Here is a 22,501-nt window from a genome sequence, read left to right on the forward strand (position 1 = left end):
CTGCTTTTTTGCAGGTGTTAGGTTTTTTTTCAGCTCAAACAGCCCCATTGTTTCCTATGGGAGAATCGTGCACGAGCACGTTTTTGATGCCGGCCGCGTCCGTAAGCAACTCTGGTATCGAGAGTTGCATTTGCGGTAAAAATGCTCTACGCTCCTTTTTTGGAGCCTAACGCAGCATTTGTTTGAACTCTCGATACCAGAGTTAAATTTATGGTGCGGCCAGAAAAAAACCCGCGGAGCGTTAACAGCCCTTTTACCGCCGAACTCTAAATCTAGGCCTTAGTGTTTCCCCATAGGAAACAATGGGGCTGCGGTGTTAGTTTTTTTTCAGCCGAAACTCCCATTGTTTCCTATGGGGAAATGCCGAATCTTAACGAGCTAATTCGGATTTATTCGGAGATACGGCAGCTATTTCGGATTCATTCGGTAGATTCGGAAGTATTTTAATTCGGAAATCCGAATCGATCCGAATCTCCGAATTTACCGAATTTACCGAATTTCCGAATTAATCCGAAACGAACCGCACATGTCTAATTTCCAGTAAAATACAAATATTTATTAAAAACAAAAGTTAAAAAACACAACAGAACAATTGCTGTGTTAGGTGGATAAAAAAGGGGTTAACAGTGACCCCAATAATGCAACGCGTTTCTCGGTTTTGCACCGTTTCATCAGGCATAAAATTGTTCTTATTCCTACCTCTCCTGCCTCTGCTTTATATAGCAAGCTTACAAACATTATCCTCCTTTCAGAGGGGTGTGTTTAACAATTAATCACTGACACCTGTCTAAGGTGGCTAGTCTCCTAATTACAAAATGTTGAGGAAATCCAATGTACTTATATATGCAAGAAAACTGTCTATTTGTTGTTTATAATATATGTGTATATGTACAAAAGACTAGCTTTCTATCTGATATACGTATGTGTATAAGTGTAAGGGGGATTTTCTTTCTATTCCATCTATTCTATAGATCTCCCACCAGTGATAGTCTATTCCTATACTATATATGTTATATGGCTCATCCATCAGTAATATTTCCCTATATTAATTCCCTATATTAATTGGCCGGGGTGCATATGCATTTTAACCTCTGTGGGGTTTTTTTCCCTATATCTTGAAATATTCATAGCCGGAAACATTTTACAAAATAATCTGTCCTCTTAATAATATGTCCTAACGTTGTACTTTATAGGTATTAATGGGGGTTTCTATACTACGGTAATTTTACCAATGCTGCACTCCACAAGCAGCATATATGAAATTTACAGCGAAACATTTACCCAATATTGACTTGGCTCAACTAAATGGTATGCACTGTATTATAAATAGTGCCCTAGTGTTCCGATTTCTTTAGATAAATTTGTAATTTTTATAGTTACATAGTATATTCGATCCCAAAATGTGATAAAAATCACACATAATAAATATCAAAATAAACCACGATTGTGGAGCAAAACACAGTCTAAAATCTAGTATATAAATATGAAAAAATCAAATTTATGTTGATAAATCCTGGAGTAATGCATAAAGTAGCATATGGTGAAAATTAATATGGTGTATAATATAACATAATATGTCTCAAAGTGTGATATTGCAACTAAATGTGATTAGACCATCTAATGTGTTAAAATGTGTCAAGATAATCTATTTATAAATTCAAAGAAAATACTTATTCACTAAAGGTTAAAACTGTAACTAAAAAATACTAATACTAAAGTGATTCCTAACTCTAAGTGTCCTCTATATGTGAAAAAAAAAAAAAGAAAGAAATAATAAAAATAAAACTGAGTGTTGTGTAAATATATATTAATAATAATGAAACAACCACACCTGTAATTCGGGTGTGGAAAAAATTATAACTAGTTAAGGAAACTATTGTTTAAAAGGCCGCCAGATCTAATACCTCGTTCAGGCCAGAGGGAAACAAAGACTGGAATTTGAATATCCAGTATGTTTCCCTCTGGCGCAGGCGAGTGTATCTATTGAACCCTATTTGATTGGGAATATGTTCAAGGGGAGTGATGACAAAGGTGTGGTGGTGTCCATGGTGTTGGATTGTGCTGTGTCGGGAAATACTATGTTTAAGTGACCTCTTTTTTATATTTCTCAAGTGTTCACTCCACCTTGTACGTATCTTCCTGCAGGTGCGGCCCAAGTATTGTAGGCCACATCTGCAGGTCAGAACGTAAATAATATAATCCATACTACAATCTATTCTTTTCTTGATGTGGAATATTTCTCCTGTGGTATGACTTTTTATAGATGTACAACCATGTGTGATGTAACTACACATGAGACATCTTGATTTATTACATCTAAATGTGCCTATTTTTTCTCTTCTAGTTATGGGAGATTTGGCAGTATGTAAACCATTTCTTTTTGATAGTACTATTTTGCTTGGGGCCAATTTCCTCAACATTTTGTAATTAGGAGACTAGCCACCTTAGACAGGTGTCAGTGATTAATTGTTAAACCCACCCCTCTGAAAGGAGGATAATGTTTGTTAGCTGGCTATATAAAGCAGAGGCAGGAAAGGTAGGAATAAGAACAATTTTATGCCTGATGAAACGGTGCAAAACCGAGAAACGCGTTGCATTATTGGGGTCACTGTTAACCCCTTTTTTATCCACCTAACACAGCAATTGTTCTGTTGTGTTTTTTAACTTTTGTTTTTAGTAAATATTTGTATTTTACTGGAAATACGCCTTTGAGTGGATATCTTTACCTACCTACTGCACTGCTGATACATAAGAGTCTCTACCTTTTTGGGACTTTGTTTTACCTATTGGAGCCATTTGATTACAGCATTAAGAAATCTGATTTGGGGTGAGCTTCTACACCTGCCTAAAATTTGCAGCTTGTTTTTGTGCTCATGGAGTATGTGAGTAACCATTTGTACCACTGAAAATATCGTTTGTTATATTTTTAACAGTCTGCACATGTAGTGCTTCTTTTTCTCTGTGTCTCCTATTCCATCTCCAGCATCACAGTACTACCTGAGAGGTGAGCTGCCACACCTATATGAATCTGCAGCCTGCTACTACCAGCACATTGGTGTGCTTGTGAAGTGTGTGAGTACCCATTTGGCTCTACTACTGTTATTAATGATTTTTATATCTGTTGATCCTACACATGAGGCGCCCCTCTATTTTCTTCTATTCCTCAAGTGGTGAAAACAGACTACTACGTTCCTTAGTTTATCAGATGACACTGTCCTTGGTCTAAGGGCTCTATGGTGTGTTAAGTGCCTTCTAGGGGGCCTAGGAGTGCCACAAAGAGCGTTTTAAGGAATTCTTGGAGGTCACTCGTCGCCACCGACTCAGGGATGCCTCTGAAATCTGATATTGTTTCTCCTGGCCCTGTCCTCCACATCTGCCAGTTTCAGTTCAAGCTGTGTTATTTGGTCTGCTAGAGCTTCGGCATAAGAGAGCAAGCTGGAGTGGTCAGTGGCCAGGTCGTCGTGTTGCTGCTCAAGGGTGTCCACTCTATCCCCGATTTCAGATATATTTTTCTTAAGTTCCGCAGATCTTCGCTGGGTTTCAGCCGTAATGGATTTGGTCTGTATCGCCAGAATCTTCTGTAGCGTGCTTTCGGTAATGTAATGGTTAAGGTGGGCAGTGGAACGGGAGCTTGATTGAGAGCCCTCATCTTGGGACTCAGGATCACTGTCCATTCTCCTCAGGGGATTAGGTTCTTTGTGGGGTTGAGAAAAATGATCTAGAACAGACTTTTGGGATCCAACAGGGGTCTTGGTGTTTCTTCTTGAGGCGTGAGGCATGGTAAGAGAGGTCTAAGGGGGTGAGCAAACCTATCAAGGTAGTCCACCCTGACCACGCAAGGCACTGTAAGGGAGAAAAAAAGCAAGTAGGACCTGCACCAAGTAAATACCTTTAAGTTAAATAATTTACAGCCTAACCTGCGAAAGTGGAGTTAAACATCACCTAGTTATACAGCATACATTACAAAATTACTGTCCACCTATGTTGGCTGATCCTCATCTGTGGACCCCCTCACACCTCAGGGAGAGGGGGGTACGACCATGAAGGAAGGGAAAAGGGGAGTGACAGTGACCAGCCCAGACTAGCAGGGCCGGAAAGGGAGAGGTGCAAGATGGTCCACAACAGTACAGAAACAGTAAATGAAAGAAAGATATTACCACAGCACTGTATATGAGACTTGAGCAAGATACCGTTTTATAACGTTAACTAGATATGCATGTAAAGATAAATATAAGAGAGACAGACCTCCTCTCGACTCAGGGAAGGGGGATACGACCCGAAGGAAGGGGAAAGGGGAGGTGGAAGTGACCAGCCTAGACTAGCTAGGCCGGAAAGGGGGAGTCTTGAGGGGTTAACACTTAAGTATACACTGAACTAGTTAATAGCTGTAACTGTTACGGTAGAGAAAACCTGCAGAGAATAAAAAAGGTTAGATAAACAGTAAAGCAATGGAACACTCCTCTCTGGACAGGGGAAGCAGCAAACACTATGTACTGAACAGTGAGATTACACAGGCCAAAATTCCTGCAGATAGAAGTACAGGTTAGGAAATAAACACTACACTCTGTGTTATAAATTAACCTAAACACCTGAGCTGACGCAGCAGCTGGGAAGATATGTTGAATAGCACACACATTTAGAGGGAGGAACCTATTAGTATAAGTTCAGTAGGGAGAATATGACTTGGGGGATCTGAGGGAGAGTAGGTAGCAGGTTAAATGATGAGAGGGTAACTGGTTGAGCAATACGGAATTGCAATCAAGTATATAGGCCCCTAAGATAAGCTTGGTGTTCACAGCAAATATATGTGGTGCCCTGCAGAGAACCTGCAATAGAAAGTAAATGTTATCAGGCAGACAATAAAATAACACTCCACTTTGAGTTCCAAGCTCAAAGACAGTTATGCTGGCGCAGCAGCTTTAAACACACATATGGGGCCGTAAAACAGAGCGTGCAGTCAAATAATGTATTCTATATAGGAGCCCTAGGGCTACTCTGACTTAGTGTAACACACTCAGGGCACTGTATGTATTGAATTGCCGGCAGTCCCAGTCTTATTTACAGAATCACGATGAAAATTACAGGTTCCAAATGTCCCAGGGGGCCCCTTCACCAGGATCTATAAGGGCCTCGACAGTATCTGTTTCACAGGGGTGTAAACCTGAACCCCACACCCCCAGTCACTAGCAGAGAGAGTCAAACGGCCTAAAGTATCCCCCAAAATTTTAAATGAATATGTCTCTGTATCTCCAGCTGGCAAGTGTGGTGTGTGTAGCTGGCACTCACCAGACCATGTGGGGAATTTCCAATAAGTTCCAGCCCCTCAGGAAGCAATGAATACATATAGGGCACCTCAGGGCACTCTGTGGGGGCCCAAGGATGCAAACAGGAGTGTTGAGCTCAGTTAATAGATAAAATATAGCAGGAGAACTTTTACCTGAGGCGTCCACGTGGATGAGGCCTAGTCTGCCTGTCTGTGTATTGTGGACGAGCTGCCAGTGTTACCAGGTATTCCCCTGTTACCAATAGCGATGCTCAGGAGGTAAGCTGCGAGCCAAGAGGTCACAAGTTGTTTGGACACAATAACAGGAGGAGTAGCCCGCCAGTTGTACTTCTCACCTATGATGGGTCTGCCTGTGGGGGAAGACAGGGGCCTAAGATGGCGGCTGTTCGCGCCCTTACCAGGGAGCTGCATGCTGATTAGGCCCAAGGTCTCCACGGGCAGATTGAAGGTCTGTCTGTGCCGGCCAGGGCCAAATCCACCCCTTGGTGAGCTGCGTAGGCAGTGTCGGCTGATGTCTTCAGGTAAGCGACCCAGGGATGGTCTGGCAGGCGGGCCTATATGGGTATATAGTGTTCGTTGGAGCCCGGTAAGCAGGAGGATGACTGAGAGTGTGCTCCGGAGCGGATCCCCGGCCCTCCGGAGCAATGCGAAGAGAGGGGTGGGAAGATGGAAACCAGCAAGGGCGGCCCAAGACCGTAGCAGACTCTCCAGAGCGGAGCCCCGACCCTCAGGAGAGAAGGTCCCCTGCAGCTGTTCTCGAGTGGGAACTCCTCTTCGACCGCTGTACCAGTCTTTGGTCTGCTTCACAGGGGCTATTCAGAAAACCCTCTTTGAAGGTGAGTCGAGAGCCAAGAGGTCCGGAGTGGGTCCCCAACCCTCCGGATCACAGCAGGCAGCAGCCCTGCCAAGTACGTAGCAAGTTTGCCCTCTGCGTTGTATATACTGCAAATTGACAGTCAAAATGTAAATTTGGGCACTGCGCTGCAGAGATGAGCTGGCCATCTGTGAACTTTAGTATGTTAGGTTGTCCGAGTATAGCCAAATATAATTTATTTCTTTTATAACTTTTGGAGTCAGGAGCTCAAGGTCTGCACGCCTGCTCAGTGCTGTGGCTAGCTCCGCCCCCCCCATGCTTTTTTAAGCATGATGTCTTACCTATTAAGGGGTCTTAGATGTGCTATATAAGTGCAATCTTTCTAGTCAAGAATTTCCCCTTCTGGGAAATCCTTCTGACTTTAACCTCGCAGGTTGTAAATGCTTCTCTAGGATCCCCTTTGTTCAGAAATAGCAGACATATATGGCTTTGGCGTTGCTTTTTGGTAATAAGAAGGCCGCTAAATGCTGCTGTGCACCACACTTTTAATATGCCCAGCAGTTAGGGGGTTAATTAGGTAGCTTGTAGGGTTAATTTTTTGCTTTAGTTTAGAGATCAGCCTCCCACCTGACACATCCCCCCCCGATCCCTCTCTGACCCCCCTCAAACTGCTCTCTTCCCTCCCCCCCCTCACAATTGTCACTGCCATCTTAAGTACTGGCAGAAAGTCTGCCAGTACTAAAATAAAAAAACATTTATTTTTTTTTTAGTATTTTTTTTTTTTACATACAGTATGCAGTGATGGATCCCCCCTTAGCCCCCAACCTCCCTGATCCCCCCATACATCTCTCTAACCCTCCCCCCTCTACTTATTTGACACCATCTTGGGTTCTGGCAGCTGTCTGCCAGTACCCAATTTGCCCCCCAAAAAAGTTTATTTTTATTTTTTTATATCAAACATTTGTTTTCTGTAATGTAGCCTCCCCCCCTCAATAATCTACATCTCTCCCCTCCCAGATCCCTTACAAAACATCGGAGATCCCCCTCCATCTGCATCAGTCATTTTTTTTTTTTGGGATAAGTGCATATTTGGCACACGCGCCCCCACCCGCCCCACAGATGCCACTGCCGACAACAGCTGTAAAATAGGGGATTGCAGTGATGCCTCAATATTGAGGCATCACTATAATACCCTGGAAGCAGCTGGAAGCAATCATGATCGCTTCCAGCGCTTCAAACAGCAGAGGACGTGCCAGGTACAGCAATTGCTGTTTTTTGGATGACGCACCTGGCACGTCCTCTGTCAAGGGGTTAATGTTCACCACTGCACATATTGCTTAAGACTTTGGGACTTAACTGCAATGCTGTAACTTAAATTCTGCTAAGTACTATCATTATTGCTAATGACTTTTGATGGCTACCGTGCCTGAAGCCCAAGGACTGACAAGATCTGGGACTGTTCAGAATTGGCAGACACTACACACACAGGGCTAGATTATGATTAGAATGCTAATTATCGCTTGCATGCTAACTTTGCTCAACTTTGGATTTTTTTGCGCACATAGGATACCGCAATATTACAGGTTAAAAGTAGGGTTGCACCGATACCATTTTTTTAAGACCGAGTACAAGTACCGATACTTGTTTTCAAATACTCGCCAATACCAATTACAGAGAAATAAAAATATTACAATAAAATATATTAACAACAACAATAAATAACAAATATAAAATTGCAACCAACCAAAAGTGCCATACAGTAAAAAATAGAACAGAATACTGTTTAATCATGGTGAACAACACTATGGGCTAGATTACATTTGACTGGTAAGCTTTACCAATGCTCTCATTACATGTCCTACTCTATTAAAGGCTATGGAGTTGGAAATGTGAACAGAGCATTGGTAAAGCTTACCAATCAAATGTAATCTAAATCTAGTCCTATAATTGCAGGATGAGTGTTCATTGGGATTAACTTAAGTTTTCCTATGAGTACTCTTCCTGTAATTATATAAGCTAAGATGTTCCTCAGAGTACAGTATGTTTTGAACATAATTGTGCAAGATGAGAACTAGCAGTATAAAAGGCAATCTAGCAATTAGAATAATTTTTCAAAAGTTAGTGGCAAGTTCTTTTTAAGGAACAGAACAGAAGCATCTCTGCATGTTCAGCTATATGTCTGTTTTTGCTATCAGTAAGGAGGTTCAACTTTCCACACTACTGCATGGAGCAGAAAGATATTTTTGGGCCATTTTAGCCAGAGCTGGAAATCACAGTTTATTAACTGCCCAGTACTTCAGGGGGTTGTCTGAACGCAATACAGTGATCTCTCCTACAATAATACAAATAAGAGCAATTTGTATTGGCAGAACAGTAGTAAACAATTTTTAGTTTAGTCTCCACTCCAGCTTTAAATAAAATGGGAACATGCAGTTTGAAAAAAACACCACAAGATAGCATATGGGTAGTAAGTGGAGGTATCGGTTTAAGTATCGGTGCATTTGCACGAGTACAAGTACTCATGCAAGTACTTGGTATCGGTACCGATACCGATACTAGTATCGGTATCGGTGCAACCCTAGTTAAAAGTAAAACTTTTCGCTCATGCGTTAACGCATTCCCCCATAGACTTCAATGAAGTGTAAAAAGTTGAAAAAAACTAAAACCGCGGGCAAACCCAAACGCATTTTCTCAAGTGAATTAACCCGACATGAAATATTTCAGATTCCAATGTTCTTCACATAGCAAACATATTTCTGTATATCTGATTTTTTTTGGCAAAATATATATCTAAATGCACAGCCCTGCATGCTCAATAGCACTCTCAGGTAGCTGTACAGTCCCCAGAGAGCTTGCATTGTTTGGCTGTCATGTTAGCGGACATAAAATAAAGGATTCTTAAGCGCGTTATTGAAATATTACATATAAAATATATATTTTTAAAAAATAATATAGATTATTAAAAAATACTAAACATACTGTAAAATATGTAGATATATTCTATGGATAGATAGATAGATTATAAGGTGTTGGGAGCTTTACCTTAATTGAAAGTTAGAAGTTTGAAGTAAATGTGTTAAAAGGCCTACGCCTAGATTTAGAGTTCTGCGGCCAAAGGGGTGCGTTAGCTACGCGTGTATTTTTTCCCCCGCACCTTTTAAATACCGCTGGTATTTAGAGTTCAAAGAAGGGCTGCGTTAGGCTCCAAAAAGGGAGCGTAGAGCATAATTACCGCCACTGCAACTCTCAATACCAGCGGTGCTTACGGACGCGGCCAGCTTCAAAAACGTGCTCGTGCACGATTCCCCCATAGGAAACAATGGGGCAGTTTGGGCTGAAAAAAAACCTAACACCTGCAAAAAAGCAGCGTTCAGCTCCTAACGCAGCCCCATTGTTTCCTATGGGGAAACACTTCCTAAGTCTGCACCTAACACCCTAACATGTACCCCGAGTCTAAACACCCCTAACCTTACACTTATTAACCCCTAATCTGCCGTCCCCGCTATCGCTGACCCCTGCATATTATTATTAACCCCTAATCTGCTGCTCCGTACACCGCCGCAACCTACCTTATCCCTATGTACCCCTAATCTGCTGCCCCTAACACCGCCGACCCCTATATTATATTTATTAACCCCTAATCTGCTGCCCCCAACGTCACCGCCACCTACCTACAATTATTAACCCCTAATCTGCCGACCGGACCTCACCACTACAATGTATTAACCCCTAAAGCTAAGTCTAACCCTAACACTAACACCCCCCTAAGTTAAATATAATTTTATTCTAACGAAATAAAATAATTCTTATTAAATAAATTAATCCTATTTAAAGGGACAGTCTAGGCCAAAATAAACTTTCATGATTCAGATAGAGCATGTAATTTTAAACAATTTTCCAACTTACTTTTATCACCAATTTTGATTTGTTCTCTTGGTATTCTTAGTTGAAAGCTTAACCTAGGGGGTTCATATGCTAATTTCTTAGACCTTGAAGCCCACCTCTTTCAGATTGCATTTTAACAGTTTTTCACCACTAGAGGGTGTTAGTTCACATATTTGATATAGATAACACTGTGCTCGTGCACGTGAAGTTATCTGGGAGCAGGCACTGATTGGCTAGACTGCAAGATTGTGAAAAGAACTGAAAAAAGGGGCAGTTTGCAGAGGCTTAGATACAAGATAATCACAGAGGTTAAAAGAATATTATTATAACTGTGTTGGTTATGTAAAACTGGGAAATGGGTCATAAAGGGATTATCTATCTTTTAAAACAATAAAAATTCTGGTGTAGACTGTCCCTTTAAAGCTAAATACTTACCTGTAAAATAAACCCTTATATAGCTAAAATATAAATAATAATTATATTGTAGCTATTTTAGGATTAATATTTATTTTACAGGCAACTTTGTATTTATTTTAACCAGGTACAATAGCTATTAAATAGTTAACAACTATTTAATAGCTACCTAGATAAAATAATTACAAAATTACCTGTAAAATAAATCCTAACCTAAGTTACAATTAAACCTAACACTACACTATCAATAAATAAATTAAACTATCTACAATTATCTACAATTATATCAACTAAACTAAATTACAAAAAACCCCCCACTAAATTACAAAAAAAAACTAAATTACAAAAAATAAAAAAAGATTACAAGAATTTTAAACTAATTACACCTACTCTAAGCCCCCTAAAAAAATAACAAAGCCTCCCAAAATAAAAAAATGCCCTACCCTATTCTAAAATAAAAATTGTAAAGCTCTTTTACCTTACCAGCCCTTAAAAGGGCCTTTTGCGGGGCATGCCCCAAAGAATTCTGCTCTTTTGCCTGTAAAAAAAACATACAATACCCCCCCAACATTACAACCCACCACCCACATACCCCTAATCTAACCCAAACCCCCCTTAAATAAACCTAACACTAAGCCCCGGAAGATCTTCCTACCTTGTCTTCACCACGCCGGGTATCACCGATCCATCCAGAAGAGGGTCCGAAGTCTTCCTCCTATCCGGCAAGAAGAGCTCCTCCAGAGGGTCCAAAGTCTTCATCCTATCCGGGCAGAAGAGGACATCCGGACCGGCAGACATCTTAATCCAAGCGGCATCTTCTATCTTCTTCCATCCGGCGCGGAGCAGGACCATCTTCAAGCAGCCGACCCGGAGCCATCCTTCTTCACCGACGGACTAACGACGAATGAAGGTTCCTTTAAGGGACGTCATCCAAGATGGCGTCCCTCGAATTCCAATTGGCTGATAGGATTCTACCAGCCAATCGGAATTAAGGTAGGAAAAATCTGATTGGCTGATTGAATCAGCCAATCAGATTCAAGTTCAATCCAATTGGCTGATTGGATCAGCCAATCAGATTGAGCTCACATTCTATTCTCTGCGGCTGGAGTCTTGTCGTTAGATTTCTAACGCTCACTTCAGCCAAGATTCTAAATACCGGCGTTAGAAAGATCCCATTAAAAAGATAGGATACGCAATTGGCGTAGGGGGATCTGCGGTATGGAAAAGTCGCGGCTGGAAAGTGAGCGTTAGACCCTTTCATGACTGACTCTAAATACCAGCGAGCGGTAAAAACCAGCGTTAGGACCCCCTAACACTGGATTGGATGGCTAACACAGAACTCTAAATCTAGGCGCTAATCTGTAACCAAGATGGCAGCACCAGACTTCAGTAGCCAGGGAATATCCAGAAGAACAGTCAATAGTCAGGGCAGGATCCAATACCAGAACAGCAGATAGTCAGGTGTCACAGCACAAGGAGCAAGCAAAAGAGTAGTCAAATATTCTGTTACAAAAACCATAAATTAGTTTATCAGTTTGCATTTCAAGGCAAGGCAGGAATAATGCAGGAAATGCAAACAAGAGCACACTAGGGTCAGAAACAGGAGAGCAGTTCAGAAACAAAAACACCAAGACTTTCATAAAAAAAAACAATCAAGGATTGACATAAGCAGGTGCATTTAAACACTTCCTCTCTGGGTCTTAGTCTTAATGCAGGTTCAGCTGCACAGAGGACACAATCCACACAGTTAGAGGAAGGCCACAGACACTGTTCATTAAACCTAGTAAACCCTTATGAGATTAACACCCACATTGGAATGCACACAACACACCCCTTGCTGTCAGCAGCTCTAAACTTCTGGGGCGCGATCCGATATAGATCGTAGTTTGCAGCGCAAGCGAGGGAACCCCCGCCGCCCGTAGTTTCAGCTCGCAACTCAAGCTATCCCATATTCGGCGCCGTCAGAGGCTAAAGTGCCGTAAGTCTGACAAACCAGCGATGTCCAGAAATCTGCGTAAGTACAAATTTTTGGAGTCGCCAGTGACTTACGGCACTTTAGAAATCCCGGCGCCTACAAAACCTGACTAAGTTATAAAATCACCCGTACTGTCTAACACGCCTCCCAAACATAGCCCGACACGTCTAACCCTCTATCCGCTATCCCCCCTCACTATCCTAACAATAAAAAATGTATTAACCCCTAAACCGCGCTCCCGGACCCAGCCGCCACCTAATAAAGTTATTAACCCCTAAACCGCCGCTCCCAGACCCCGCCGGCAGCTATATTAAATCTATAACCCCCTAATGTGAGCCCCTACCCCGCCGCCATCTACCTTACCTACCCCCTAAAGTGAGCCCCTTACACCGCCGCCATCTACCTTACCTACCCCCTAAAGTGAGCTCCTACCCCGCCGCCATCTATTTTAAAAATATTAACCCCTAATTTAATCCCCCTACACTGCAGCCACCTATATTAAACACATTAACCCCTAATCTAATCCCCCTACACCGCCGCCAGCTATATTAACTATATTAACCCTAATTATATTAGGGTTAATATAGTTATTATATTATATATATTAACTATATTAACCCTAATTATATTAGGGTTAATATAGTTAATATCGTTATTATATTATATATATATTAAGTATAATAACCCTATATAACTCTAACATCCCTAACTAAATTCTTATGAAAATACATCTAATTAATATTAATATTATTAATTAAAATATTCCTATTTAAATCTAAATACTTATCTATAAAATAAACCCTAAGATAGCTACAATGTAATTAATAATTACATTGTAGCTATTTTAGGGTTTATATTTATTTTACAGGTAACTTGGTATTTATTTAAACTAGGTACAATAGCTATTAAATAGTTAATAACTATTTAATAGCTACCTAGTTAAAATAATTACCAATTTGCCTGTAAAATAAATCCTAACCTAAGTTACAAATACTCCTACACTATCAATAAATTAAATAAACTACAAATATCTAAACTAAAATACAATAAAATACACTAAACTAAATTACAAAAAAACCAAACACTAAATTACAAAAAATAAAAAAAGATTACAAGATTTTTAAGCTAATTACACCTATTCTAAGCCCCCTAATAAAATAATAAAGCCCCCCAAAATAAAAAAAAATCCCTACCCTATTCTAAATTAAAAAAGTTAACAGCTCTTTTACCTTACCAGCCCTTAAAAGGGCCTTTTGCGGGGTATGCCCCAAAGAAAACAGCTCTTTTGCCTGTAAAAAAAACACAATACCACCCCCCAATATTACAACCCACAACCTACATACAGTGGGGAAAAAAAAGTATTTAGTCAGCCACCAATTGTGCAAGTTCTCCCACTTAAGAAGATGAGAGAGGCCTGTAATTTTCATCATAGGTATACCTCAACTATGAGAGATAAAATGTGGAAACAAATCCAAACAATCACATTGTCTGATTTGGAAAGAATTTATTTTCAAATTATGTGTTGTGGGCAACACAGACTTTCAACTCCCTCCAAAGGTTTTCTATGGGGTTGAGATCTGGAGACTGGCTAGGCCACTCCAGGACCTTGAAATGCTTCTTACGAAGCCACTCCTTCGTTGCCCGGGCGGTGTGTTTGGGATCATTGTCATGCTGAAAGACCCAGCCACATTTCATCTTCAATGCCCTTGCTGATGGAAGGAGGTTTGCACTCAACATCTCACGATACATGGCCCCATGCATTCTTTCATGTACACAGATCAGTCGTCCTGTTCCCTTTGCAGAGAAACAGCCCCAAAGCATGATGTTGCCACCCCCATGCTTCACAGTAGGTATGGTGTTCTCTCTCCTCCAAACACGACAAGTTGTGTTTATACTAAACAGTTCTACTTTGGTTTCATCTGACCATATGACATTCTCCCAATCCACTTCTGGATCATCCAAATGCTCTCTAGCGTACTTCAGACTGGCCCGGACATGTACTGGCTTAAGCAGACGGACACGTCTGGCACTGCAGGATCTGAGTCCCTGGCAGCGTAGTGTGTTACTGATGGTAGCCTCTGTTACGTTGGTCCAGCTCTCTGCAGGTCATTCATTAGGTCCCCCCGTGTGGTTCTGGGATGTTTGCTTGCCGTTCTTGTGATCATTTTGACCCCATGGGGTGAGATCTTGCGTGGAGCCCCAGATTGAGGGAGATTATCAGTGGTCTTGTATGTCTTCCATTTTCTAATTATTGCTCCCACAGTTGATTTCTTCACACCAAGCTGCTTGCCTATTGAAGATTCAGTCTTCCCAGCCTGGGGCAGGTCTACAATTTTGTTTCTGGTGTCCTTCGACAGCTCTTTGGTCTTCACCATAGTGGAGTTTGGAGTGTGACTGTTTGAGGTTGTGGACAGGTGTCTTTTATACTGATAACAAGTTCAAACAGGTGCCATTAATACAGGTAATGAGTGGAGGACAGAGGAGCCTCTTAAAGAAGAAGATACAGGTATGTGAGAGCCAGAAATCTTGCTTGTTTGTAGGTGACCAAATACTTATTTTCCACCATAATTTGCAAATAAATTCTTTCCAAATCAGAAAATGTGATTGTCTGGATTTGTTTCCACATTTTGTCTCTCATAGTTGAGGTATACATATGATGAAAATTACAGGCCTCTCTCATCTTCTTAAGTGGGAGAACTTGCACAATTGGTGGCTGACTAAATACTTTTTTTCCCCACTGTACCCCTATTCTAAACCCACCCAAACCCCCCTCAAAAAAACCTAGCACTACCCCCCTGAAGATCTCCCTACCTTGTATTCACCCAGCTGGACAGAACTCTTCATCCGATCCGGGCGATGTCTTCAATCAAGCGGCAGAGAAGTCTTCTTCCATCCAGCGATGTCTTCAATCTAGCGGCAAAGAAGAAATCTTCATCCCGGCGATGTCTTCAATCAAGTGGCAGAGAAGTCTTCTTCCATCCGGCGATGTCTTCAATCAAGCGGCAAAGAAGAAGTCTTCATCCCGGCGATGTCTTCAAGCAAGCGGCAGAGAAGTCTTCTTCCATCCGGGCGATGTCTTCAAGCAAGCAGCAGAGAAGTCTTCTTCCATCCGGCGATGTCTTCAAGCAAAGCGGCATCTTCAATCTTCTTTCTTCGCTCCTCCACCGCGGAGCATCCATCCGGCACGACGACTGAACGAGGAATGAGGTACCTTTAAATGACGTCATCCAAGATGGCCAATCAGCCAATCGGATTGAACTTGAATCCGATTGGCTGATTCAATCAGCCAATCGGATTGAACTTGAATCTGATTGGCTGATTCAATCAGCCAATCAGATTTTTCTTCCTTAATTCCTATTGGCTGATAGAATCCTATCAGCCAATCGGAATTCGACGGACGCCATCTTGGATGACTTCATCTAAAGGTACCTCATTCCTCGTTCAGTCGTCGTGCCGGATGGATGCTCCACGGCGGAGGAGCGAAGAAAGAAAATTGAAGATGCCGCTTTGCTTGAAGACATCGCCGGATGGAAGAAGACTTCTCTGCCGCTTGCTTGAAGACATCGCCGGGATGAAGACTTCTTCTTTGCCACTTGATTGAAGACATCGCCGGATGGAAGAAGACTTCTCTACCGTTTGATTGAAGACATCGGATGAAGAGTTCTGCCCGGCTGGGTTTTTTTAAAAGGGGTTTGGGTGGGTTTAGAATAGGGGTATGTGGGTGGTGGGTTGTAATGTTGGGGGGTGGTATTGTGGGGTTTTTTACAGGCAAAAGAGATGTTTTCTTTGGGGCATACCCCGCAAAAGGCCCTTTTAAGGGCTGGTAAGGTAAAAGAGCTGTTAACTTTTTTAATTTAGAATAGGGTAGGGAAATTTTTTTTATTTTGGGGGGCTTTATTATTTTATTAGGGGGCTTAGAATAGGTGTAATTAGCTTAAAAATCTTGTAATCTTTTTTTATTTTTGTAATTTAGTGTTTGCTTTTTTTTGTAATTTAGTTAAGTGTATTTAATTGTATTTTAGTTTAGATATTTGTAGTTTATTTACTTTATTGATAGTGTAGGTGTATTTGTAACTTAGGTTAGGATTTATTTTAAAGGTAAATTGGTAATTATTTTAACTAGGTAGCTATTAAATAGTTATTAACTATTTAATAGCTATTGTACCTAGTTAAAATAAATACCAAGTTACCTATAAAATAAATATAAACCCTAAAATAGCTACAATGTAATTATTAATTACATTGTAGCTATCTTAGGGTTTATTTTATAGGTAAGTATTTAGATTTAAATAGGAATATTTTAATTAATAATATTAATATTAATTAGATTTATTTTAATAAGAATTTAGTTAGGGATGTTAGAGTTAGATAGGGTTATTATACTTAATATATATATAATATAATAACTATATTAACTATATTAACCCTAATATAATTAGGGTTAATATAGTTAATATATATAATATAATAACTAAATTAACTATATTAACCCTAATATAATTAGGGTTAATATAGTTAATATAGCTGGCGGCGGTGTAGGGGGATTAAATTAGGGGTTAATATTTTTAAAATAAATGGCGGCGGGGTAGGGGCTCACTTTAGGGGGTAGGTAAGGTAGATGGCGGTGGTGTAAGGGGCTCACATTAGGGGGTATGTAATGTAGCTGGCAACGGTGTAGGGGGATCACATTAGGGGGTTATACTTTTAATGTAGGTGGCGGCGGGGTCCAGGAATGGTGGTTTAGGGGTTAAACACTTTATTAGGGATTGCGGCGGGGGATCGCAGTTGACAGGTAGATAGACATTGCGCATGCGTTAGGTGTTAGGTTTTATTTTGCAGATCGCGGTTGACAGGTAGATAGACATTGCGCATGCGTTAGGTGTTAGGTTTTATTTGGCAGGTAGTTTAGGGAGTTACGGGGCTCCAATAGACAGCGTAAGGCTTACTACGGCTGCATTTTGTGGCGAGGTTAAAATGGAGTAAGATTTCTCCATTTTCGCCACGTAAGTCCTTACGCTGTATATTGGATACCAAACTGCGCGGGTTTGGTATACCTGCCTATGGCCTAAAAAACTACGGGCGAAGGCAGAAATATACGAGCGTAACGTCTATGTTACGCCGTATATAGGATACCAAACCTGCGCAAAATTCGGCGTCGGCGGCTTTTGCGGGCGACGCTGCATATCGGATCGGGCCCCTGCTTCTTAGTGCAGCCCTGGACTCTGGCTATGCTCACAATCCTTTAAGTGCCATCCCGTATACTTGCAGAACCTCTGATTTTCAGCTTAGGACGCACTCAGGTTAGGTACCAGGAAAATAAAAGAGCAAAGGAAAAAAAAAGAGTAAAGAAAAACAAGGAAGGGGAAAGCCCAAACACCCGTATGACAGATTTTGCCTAAACAAACAAGAAAGAGAGATAGTATTAAACCAACTATGAAAGACCTTCTGAGTACTATAGCAATAAACAAAACATAAAGAAGCTTTTGCATAACAGTAATACCAAAGATTGCACCTCAACTGACTGCAGCCCAGTCAGGAACTTATGAACCCTAAACAGTTCCATAACAAAACAAGTATCTTGGATCCAGACAAATGCAAAGCAAAATAAAACAATGAATTCAATAAAATCAGATAAATGATACAGGCATTCCCTACAAATTAGCTCAATACATGGTATAACATAATAAAGATATTTTTTTACATAATTAATAAACACATAATAAAAAGATAATGCAATAGCACCTACTTTGAAATTCAAATAAACAGTATATTTTTTTCTAACAAATGTATTTTTTCTCCCTTTTTCCGACCCCTGTATCATGTGAAAGATATCAGCCAGTCACAGGCTAGTATACGTATACCCTGTGAGCTTGTGCACATGCCCAGTAGGATCTTGTTCCCTAGAAAATTTGAATATATAAAAACACGTGCAAAATTTGATAATGGAATTAAATTGGAATGTGTCTTAAAACTGCATGCTCTTTCTGAATCATAAAAAGTTTAAGTAAATCCCAAGTATTCTTGAAATCCCTTACAGAATTTGTGTATTTATATTGGGGCCGATTTACTAATGTGCGGGCGGACATCGATAGATGCTGACAGGATACGTTGTCGGCATTTATCATTGCTCAAGCATTTCTAGTGAAATGCTTGTGCAATGCTGCCCCCTGCAGATTTGCGGCCAATCGGCTGCTAGCAGGCTCTGTCAATCAACCCGATCTTATCCGATCAGGCTGATTGCTGTTCGCCATCTCAGAGGTGGCGGACGAGTTAAGGAGCAGCGCTACATTTTGCTTTCTCTGAAGCAATATTTGAGCTCCCTTTTGTAATACCAGCGCACCCTAATGTGCACTGGTATTACAAGTTAACAGCAAAGCAAATGCAAGCGCACGTTCGCATTGCTGGGAAGAATTGCACGCACGAGAGTGCGCTTCCACAGGCTTCAATGGGAGACTCGTTTAGAACCTTGCGCAACAAAGGGGTAAGTAGCGCAGTGATGGCATAAAATATAAATATATATGTATTATGTATATGATTATATACATTTATATTTATGTGTTAATATGTGTGTATACACATATTAACACATAAATATATATGTATATAAGCATATACATATATATTTACAGGGAACACGCAGTTTCCATAGACCGCAATGTAACTTTTAAGTGCCATTTGTTTCTAAAACCTACTCCCACCAACTTTAAACCACAAAAACTGCCTAGTGCAGTAGTTTTTATTAACAAAAAAAAGCTATATATATTTTTAAATAAAAACTATTTTGAGGGCATTTAGGGCACTTTTAGAAAATTAACCAGAGATTGAATATGAGCACTAATTGCTACCGCGAGCTCCGGTAGCAATAACCAGTCACTTGTAATTGCTGGTTATTATCACACACCCGTAAACTGCAAATTTGGCCATTTGCGGGCGCCATATAATTAAGCAAACCACTTGTAATCTAACCCTAAATCTCTGCCTGATTCTAAGCCCCTGTAGGCCACCTTTATCTCTTTGCATTTATTAGGTTTTCACAGCAAGACATTGCTAGTTAATGCGTGTCACATAGATAACACTGTGCTCACTCCTCTAGAGATACAAATGAGTCAGCAGTGATTGACTAAAATACATGTCTTTAAGGGGGCAGTTTGCAGAGGCTTAATGCAAGGTAATAGCAGAGGTAAAACTGGGGAATGGGTAATAAAGGGATTATATATATTTTTGAACAATAAAAAATCTGGAGTAGACTGTCCCTTTAAGATTTATAAAAACTCTCATATGGCAATGTTTGACTAAGCTTAATTAAACATTTTATTTAAGGGTTCAATTTGTGTTTGATGTCCAATAAAAGGGACTGTCGATCCTTAAAGGGACACTGTACCCACATTTTTTCTTTTGTAATTCAGAAAGAGCATGCAATTTTAAGCAACTTTCTAATTTACTCCTATTATCAATTTTTCTTCGTTCTCTTGCTATCATTATTTGAAAAAGAAGGCATCTAAGCTTTTTTATTTTTGGTTTCAGAACTCTGGACAGCACTTTTTTATTGGTGGATGAATTTATCCACCAATCAGCAAGGACAACCCAGGTTGTTCACCAAAAATGGACCGGCATCTAAACTTACATTCTTGCATTTTAAATAAAGATACCAAGAGAATGAAGAAAATTTGATAATAGGAGTAAATTAGAAAAGTTGCTTAAAATTTCATGCTCAATCTGAATCACGAAAGAAACATTTTGGGTACAGTGTCCCTTTAAGAGGTTGGTAAGTGTGATAATTTAAATTGAAAACAAAATTTATATTGAATGATATCTTATTTCCAAACAAAACTAAATGCCTGATAACCAAAAACTTGCTACATGGAGAGATTGCATGCAATTTTATTTTTATTGAAATGTAGGTGCCTCTATATAGCAGACAAACAGCTCTCTAGCTAAAATGTATATTTCTAAAAACTTTTGAGGGACAGAGCAGTGCTGTATAAAATTATTAAATAAAAAAAAGAAAAGAAAAATGAGGCTTTATAACAGCACTCTTGCCTCAACACATCTTTTTATTAAATGTTCATTGTATGTTATACCACTAAATATTGAACAAAACTGTCATGATAGATGTTTGTCTAAAACAGTGATTTCAGTTCTTACTGCAGTAAGGCGTACTGTACCTTTAAGGAGGCCTAGGAGATCAATTAGGCCCCAATTGTTGTAGTCTTTTTAAATTCTGTGTTTGTTGCATGACGTTGCTTGTGTATTGAGAGTTAAAGGGACAGTATACACTCATTTTCATATAACTGCATGTAATAGACACTACTATAAAGAATAAGATGCACAGATACTGATATAAAAATCTAGTGTAAAACTGTTTAAAAACTTACTTAGAAGCTTTCAGTTTAGCTCTGTTGAAAAGGCAGTTGGAAAGCCCACTGCAAGTGGGAAATAAGACACTCCCCCTTCTTTTGCATATGAAAAGACCCTTTACACAAACAGGAGCAAGCTGGAGTAGGTAGCTGACGGTATTCAAATAAAACTTTGGGGCTTGGTTAGGAGTCTGAAAATCAGAGCAATGTTATTTAAAAATAAGCAAAACTATACATTTAAAAAAAAAAAAAAAAAACTTTATGGGCTTTATAAATAGATCATCTACAAAACATTTCTACAATGAAAAAATGAGTGTATAATGGCCCTTTAATATTACCTCTTACTCTGGCAGTTTACTGCTTAGATATACAGGTAGCCCTCAGTTTACGCCGGGGTTAGGTTCCAGAAGGAATGGTTGTAAATCGAAACCGTTGTAAATTGAAACCCAGTTTATAATGTAAGTCAATGGAAAGCGAGGGAGTTAGGTTCCAGGTCCCTCTCAAAATTGTCATAAGTTTTTTTAACACCTAATACATTATTTTTTAAAGCTTTGAAATAAAGACTTTAAATGCTAAACAGCATTATAAACCTAATTAAATAATAGCACAACACAGAAAATATAATTAAACTAAGGTAAATGAACAAAAACATTTGCTAAACAGCATTATGAACCTAATAAAATAATCACACAACACAGAATATATAATTAAACTAAGTTAAATGAACAAAAACATTTGCTAAAACAGCATTATAAACCTAATAAAAATCACACAACACAGACTTTACTTGCATTTTTTTGCAAACAGTTCTCTCTATGCATTCCAATCTGGACTTATATATAGACAGGAAGATCTTGTTCCTTTTGAAAGCTGCTCAATAGCTCAGGTCTAGCTAGCCACACTGATTAATTTCAGCCTGCTTGTGTGCTTGGCTTGCATATCTTTGCTGCAACACAAGCGGGCAGCTCCACCTACTGGCTATTTTAATCAATGCACTGCTTCTCAGTGCTTTTCAATAGCAGTCACATGAATGAAAAAAAGGTTGTTATTCTGAAACGGCACAATTTGAACTGTTGTAAACCGAGGGCCACCTGTACTGACTTCTGCTACCCCTGACTACACTTTTGTAGTGACCCTTTGTTTTGGACTGACTTGGTATATGACTTTAGCTTGTTTGTGCATTTGTTAAATGATTTTGTGCTGCTTTTTCCTGTGAGGCTTTGATTAAAATTATTTGAATCTAAGTAACTTCTGCAAGTTTGTCTTCATCTGGATAGTGAGACTAAACTTTTACAAAGGTCTGTTTTTCTAGGATCTTTGAATTTATAAACATAGTTAATATCTAGTAATTAATTGTTGTTTTGTTTAGTAGGAGCTGGTTAAAGTATTAGGGGCCTATCTATCAAGCTCCGAAAGGAGCTTGACGGCCCGTGTTTCTGGCGAGTCTTCAGACCGCTGCTTCATAACCACAAAGACGCTGCTCCATAACCTGTCCGCCTGCTCTGAGCAGGCAGACAGACATCGCCAGAAATCAACCCGATCGAGTACGATTGACACCTCTTGTCAGGGTTTTTTCCCTGTTGTTTGCCATGTGCTGCTGGCAGCCATTTTACTCACCTCCTTTTACTCACCTCTCTTCCTGACTATGGTGCATTGTGGGGGATGCTGCTCATTTCCTACACTTCCTTTTATGGCCAGAGTGGTGTGCATCATCCATGTGAGACAGGATGCAGTCTCAGAATTGTGATGTCATCACTTATTAATTAAAGGGC

The sequence above is a fragment of the Bombina bombina genome, chromosome 1 (assembly GCF_027579735.1).
Source record: "Bombina bombina isolate aBomBom1 chromosome 1, aBomBom1.pri, whole genome shotgun sequence".
Lineage (NCBI taxonomy): Eukaryota > Metazoa > Chordata > Amphibia > Anura > Bombinatoridae > Bombina > Bombina bombina.